We start from the raw sequence: 6,000 nt of genomic DNA on the forward strand, positions 1-6,000 counted from the left end.
GTAATTCTTTGAAAGCAAAGTTGTAAATCAGTAAGAAAATTAACACATTAATTTTATATTAAATATCACTCACCTTATGCCTATGTAAGGATAGACTAGTATCTACATATAATTTATGCATTCATGACACACCTAACTTTTTCTTACTTTTTCAATATTTCCAGGCTACATGGTTCATCTGTGAGATTTTTCAAATTGTTGCAAATCTCCAAAACATTTTCTGATATATTTATTGAAAAACATCTGCATATAAGTGGACCCACACAATTCAAACCTGTGTTGTTCAAGGGTCGATTGCACTTCTCTGGAGCTTCTGTGAAGTTAAAGCAGTTAAAGGGGAGATCTTTTTCATTTGTAACTTGGCAATTTGTCCATAACTATGATTGAGTCTCAAGGGCCCTGGCAAAAGGGCACCTTAGTATTCCTGGGGGCGGGGGTTTGTGTTCCCGAGGAGAAAGCTGGACAGAGCACTTTTGAAGATACATCAGTGCAGTGCACAAGCACAGCAGCTCTTCTTCCTGGCCTCCATCAGGGTGCTTTGTTTGCTGTGAGAGGCAGACAGCTGTGTCCAGGTGAGGCTCTGTCTTGGATATAGCCCATGACTGTAACTACAGATTCCAACCCTCTGCCTGAATCCAAGATGGACCAGGACAACAAGTTGAGTGGCTAACTGTGGGATGAGCTGTTTCTGTGCTAAGGGAGAGGAGTGGCAGAGAATGGAGTCCCAGCTTCCCATGGTGATAACCTGCTTGATAATACACACTTTATTGACTTCCTTTCCTTCCATTTCTCACTTCTCAACACTCCTGATATTTCATCCTGGGATCACCTCCCAGATAAGCTACTTGAAATCAGATCCATGTTTCCAGTTTGTTTCTGGGACATCCACACTAAGACAAGTCAGATTATTTGCTAGGACAATTCTTAAATAATTTCTCCATGTTATCATAGTAATTATGAAAGTGTGATATTGGTGCAGGGTACCACTGGGCCAATGAATAGAAAAAAAAGCCCAGAAGCACACCCATTCATATATGGCCAGTTGTTCTATGACAAAGGTAGTACTATAGAGCAATGAGGAAAGAAGGATATTTTTAATAAATGGTACTGGCGACACCAAATATCCATATGGAAAAGAATGAAACACGAACCCTAACCTCGTATCACTCACATATGGATTGTAGCTATAACTATAAAAGTCAAAGCAATTAAACTTCCCAAAGTAATTTAAAAGAATATTTTCATGACCTCAGGTAGAGATTGATTCCTTAATGCCAGCAAATTCATCCATGAATATTTATTGAGTGCCTGCTATGTAACAGGCACTCTTTCAAGTGATCGAAATATATCAGTGAACAAAACAGAAAAATGCTTTTGTGGAGCTTACATGCTAGCTGGTATATTTTGGCATTACTTTGTAGGCATATCTGTCTAGATGCATACAGGATAGTTTATTTTTTATTGGAATTCAGAAATTTCATCTGAAATTAAGTATACATCTTTTATTTTATGAATGAGTGAGCATGTTGTATCTTAAGACAGGTTTTGGGCTTTTGGAAATTTTCTCCTAGTTATTTCCTTGATTGTTGATTTTACTCCATCTGCTCCATCCCCTCCTGCCTTTCCTTCTGGAATGCCTGTATTTTCCCCTCCATGTCTCTTACTTTTTCTTGCCCAAGTCTGTATATTTGCTGAAAAAGCAAAGAGCTGTGCGTGGCCAACTTGAGAGATTCTCCTAGAATGTTGTGCAGAAAGACAAAGGATACTCTGTTTCTATTCAGTGATTTGGTTTTGTTGTTGTTATTGTTGTTGTGTTTTACACCTTAGGGATTAAGGGATTCAAGAAAATACTCCTATCTCTTCCCACTCTTGGTTAAGAACCAACCAAGATTTCCCCATAAGATTTGCACACTCTGTTTTATTGTTATTATTTCAAATAATTCTTATTTTCTTGCACATTGCTTTTATTCAGTAGCAATCTGTTCATGTTTTAACACAACAGGATTTTCTCAGCTCTCACTGATGCTATGGATGTTTTTTTTCTAAATTCTCCCAGTTCTGCCCTGTTTCCTGCTGGGCATTTGATCTGTTTTCTCATACTTGTTCCCTTTCTTCAAGCTCTGATATTTTCCACATTACTTGCTTCCTTTGTTTGCTCATGGTTATGAGAGATGATTTGATAAGTCACTGCTCTTAGCTGATGCAGGGTCTCCTGGAGTTCTGCCTCCTTCTCAGTGAACATTAGATTGGGCGTCATCTTAGGAAGGTTATAAGGAACGGCACAGGTCAGCTGGCCAGCCCATACTCTTAAGTAAGGTAAGACCCATGGAGACATGAGGCAGAGCTCTTTCCACAGGGGCCAAATACTGGAGGCTCCGAAGTGAGGGTCTCTCAGCATGGTTTCATGAAAGCTTTCCTTCAAGGTAGGTTAGCTGCCTTCCACCTTACTCTGTACAGACTCACAGGAATCCCAAATTTTAGAAACAACTTTTGCTTTCTTTTGTGTGACAGGATTGTAGATTCTTACTGAATTTTATTTTATTTGAATTTTTTGACACACAAAATTAGAATCGAAGATGTGTTGCCATGTTCCCAGAACCCTCCTGGGTGCAATGTTGAATCTTTTCTTCTTCTTCTTTCTTTCTTTCTTTGGCTGCGTTGGGTCTTCGTTGCTGTGCGCGGGCTTTCTCTAGTTGCGGTGAGTGAGGCTACTCTTCGTTTCGGTGCGTGGGCTTGTCATTTCTCATTGTGGTGGCTTCTTTTGTTACGGAGCACAGGATCTAGGCACACGGGCTTTAGTAGTTGTGTCACACAGGCTCAGTTGTTGTGGCTTGTGAGCTCTAGAGCGCAAGCTCAGTAGTCGTGGCGCACGGGCTTAGTTGCTCCACAGCATGTGGGATCTTCCCAGACCAGGACTCAAACCTGTGTCCGCTGCATCAGCCGGCGGATTCTAAACCACTGCGCCACCAGGGAAGTCCTCTTGTTATCATTTTATAATGGGCTTCTTTTTTGCTACATAGCCTTGTATGGTCCCAAGATAGATAGATAGAAATATCAGGTGCAATCCTAGCACTGAGGATACAGTGATGATCAAGATATTCCTTGCTATCACTTGAGTTTGAGTTGAACAGGCATAATAACAAAAGAAACAATCAGTAAAATAAAAAGACAACTTATGGAACAGGAAAAAATATTTGCAAATCATCTATCTGATGAGGAGTAATATCCAAAATATATAAGGAACTCATACAACTCAATAGCAAAAAACAAAAACAATCCCATTAAAAAGAACTTGGGCAAAGGACTTAAAAGACATTTTTTCCCAAGAAAATATACAAATGGACAACAAGTAATGAAAAGGTGCTCAACATCACTAGTCATAAGGAGATGCAATGAGATTATACCTTACATCTATTGGGTTGGCTATTATCAAAAAGACAAGAGATCAGTGTTGACAGGATGTGAAGAAAAGAAACCCTTGTGTACTGTTAGTGGGAATGTACATTAGTACAGTCACGATGGAAAACAGCATGGAGGTTTCTCAAAGATTAAAAAAGAAATAGAATTACCATATGATCCAGAAGTACCACTTCTGGGTATATATCTGAAGAAAATAAAATACTATCTCAAAAAGATATCTGCACTGCCACATTCATAGCAGCATTATTTACAATAGCTGAGAAATGAAAACCACCTAAATGTCCACTGATGAATGAATAAAGCAAATGGACTTTCATTTCTATTCATTGGCCCAATTTTCTACCTTACACCAATATCACGCTTTCATAATTACTATAGCTTTATTATAAGTCTTGATATTTGATATAGCAAGTCTTCCCACATTGGTCCAATTTTTTAAGAGTGTTGTGGTTATTTTCAGCAATTTACATTTCACTATAAATTTTTAATTAAACTTATCAAGTTCTACAAAATGACTTGTTAGGATATTAATGAGATTGCATTGAATCTGTAGAAAAATTAGGGGAGATAATTAAATTCTTCAATTAAATTCTTAATATTATTGAGTTTTCCAATAAAAGAACATAGTTTATTCTTGCATTATTTAGATCTTCTTCAGTTTCTCTTAGGGATTCCTTCTGGTTTCCATGTAGAAGTTTCTCTATATCCTTTACTGGATTTATTCTTAGATATATGACTTTTCTCTCCTATTGTAAATGCTGTTTTAATAAAACCATGTCTATTTTATAAAGAAATACAGTGGAATTTTGTATATTGACTTTGTAATTTGCAATCTCTTTGTACTTATTAATTCTAATTATTTATCAATGGATTCTTTTGGATTTTTATACATATTCAGTCACTAATCCACAAATAATGATTATATTCGGTTGGCCAAAAAGTTCGTTTGGGTTTTTCCATAACAGTTTATGGAAAAACCCAAACGAACTTTTTGGCCAACTCAATATAATTTTTTTCTAACTCTCATGCTATATATTTCTTTTTCTTGCCTTAATACAAGTTATTAATGTAAAGAATCATTCCTAAAGCCATATTCTCTTTCATGAAGGCTGTCTGTGGCTTTGTATGGCCATGTCCATCAGTGTTTCCTAGCAAAAAACAAGGGAATTATTCATCTGCAAAAGGAATTTGGATACCCTTGGAAACAAGAGAACATTTTCTTACAGGAAAGATTTCCTTGTAGAAACAGTACCTACAGTGGAATCTAAGAATAGTTAATATGTAGAGGAGGGAAACAAAGAGGTTGACTATTCCAGACAAAGCAAGTGCTTGGAAGTGGGTGTAAGAAAAGAGAACTTTCATTTGAGGAACTGAAAGAATGCCAGTGTAGGACCATATTGAGGGACAGCTGGTGGGTCATGATATGGAGCTGGGGAATTATTATCAGCAAGTTCATATAACTGAGCATCTCCTATGCCAAGAATTTGAGTATATCCCTGGCCAGAAGTCTCCATTATTGGCTGGACCTTTTAACACTCTGTTTATGTTGAATGATTTTTTCCTTATTTCTTGTGAAAAATATTGAAACAAAAATATAGGGATATACTATTATTTTAAAAGTTCACCTTATGCAGTAAGATACTATTCTTGTGACTGTAACAAGTGAAAAAATGCTTGAAAAATTCCCATGAAAAATCTTCATTCAAAAATTGTGCCAACTTGGTGCTTGATGTTACTAATAAAAATTTAAGGGGACCGGCCCATTAGACATGACTCAATTGAAGTAACTGAATTGTGAGTTATGAGTGAACATCAATAAGAGGACCAATAATTTCTGTATTAAGAGTGAATGAAAGAAGTCTATGTAAACCTCCCCTATTAAATGTACACATCAGTGTCCATCCCCCGCTATAAAAATAGGAGGATATGATCTGTTTGGAACTATGAAGAATAATTAATCTCATAACGTTAAAGTCTTTAAGTGAAACAAAGGGAAAAAAAGTAAAGTGATTACATCAAGATTAGGACCCAGAATAGATCTTCCTAAGGAAGATTGTTTAAACAGATATCTGAAAGCTAAGAATTAATAAAAACAGGAAGTAAGATGAGTATTTTTACCATGGGGAAAAACATATGCGAAAGCTGAAGGGTGAGAGAAAACATGGCACATTGAAGCAGGGGGATAATTTCAGTGTGCCTGCTACTTGGCATGCAAAAAGGGAGGTAGAATGGTTGAAGATAGGGTGGAAATGTGCACTAAGATTGCACAAGAAGGTTTAAGAATTGGGTTATGGAGTGTGAACTTCAACTTTTCATTCTAAAGTCAATGGGGAAACGCTATGAACTGATTTGTGTTTGGAAGATCACACTGGCCACAGTGTGGACAGTAAATTGGTAGGAAAGATCTTCAATGAGGCTGACCAGTGAACAAGTTATTCCGATGGTCTAGGCAAGAGATTATCTTGGTTAGGAGGCAAAGGGGATGGAGAAAAATAATTTGATTCATGAGATATCCAGGATGTAAATTAAAGAGAACTTGGTGACTGATTGGATGGGATCAGAGAGAGGTAAGAGAGAGAG

Source organism: Tursiops truncatus, chromosome 8, assembly GCF_011762595.2.
Source record: "Tursiops truncatus isolate mTurTru1 chromosome 8, mTurTru1.mat.Y, whole genome shotgun sequence".
NCBI classification, from domain to species: Eukaryota; Metazoa; Chordata; class Mammalia; order Artiodactyla; family Delphinidae; genus Tursiops; species Tursiops truncatus.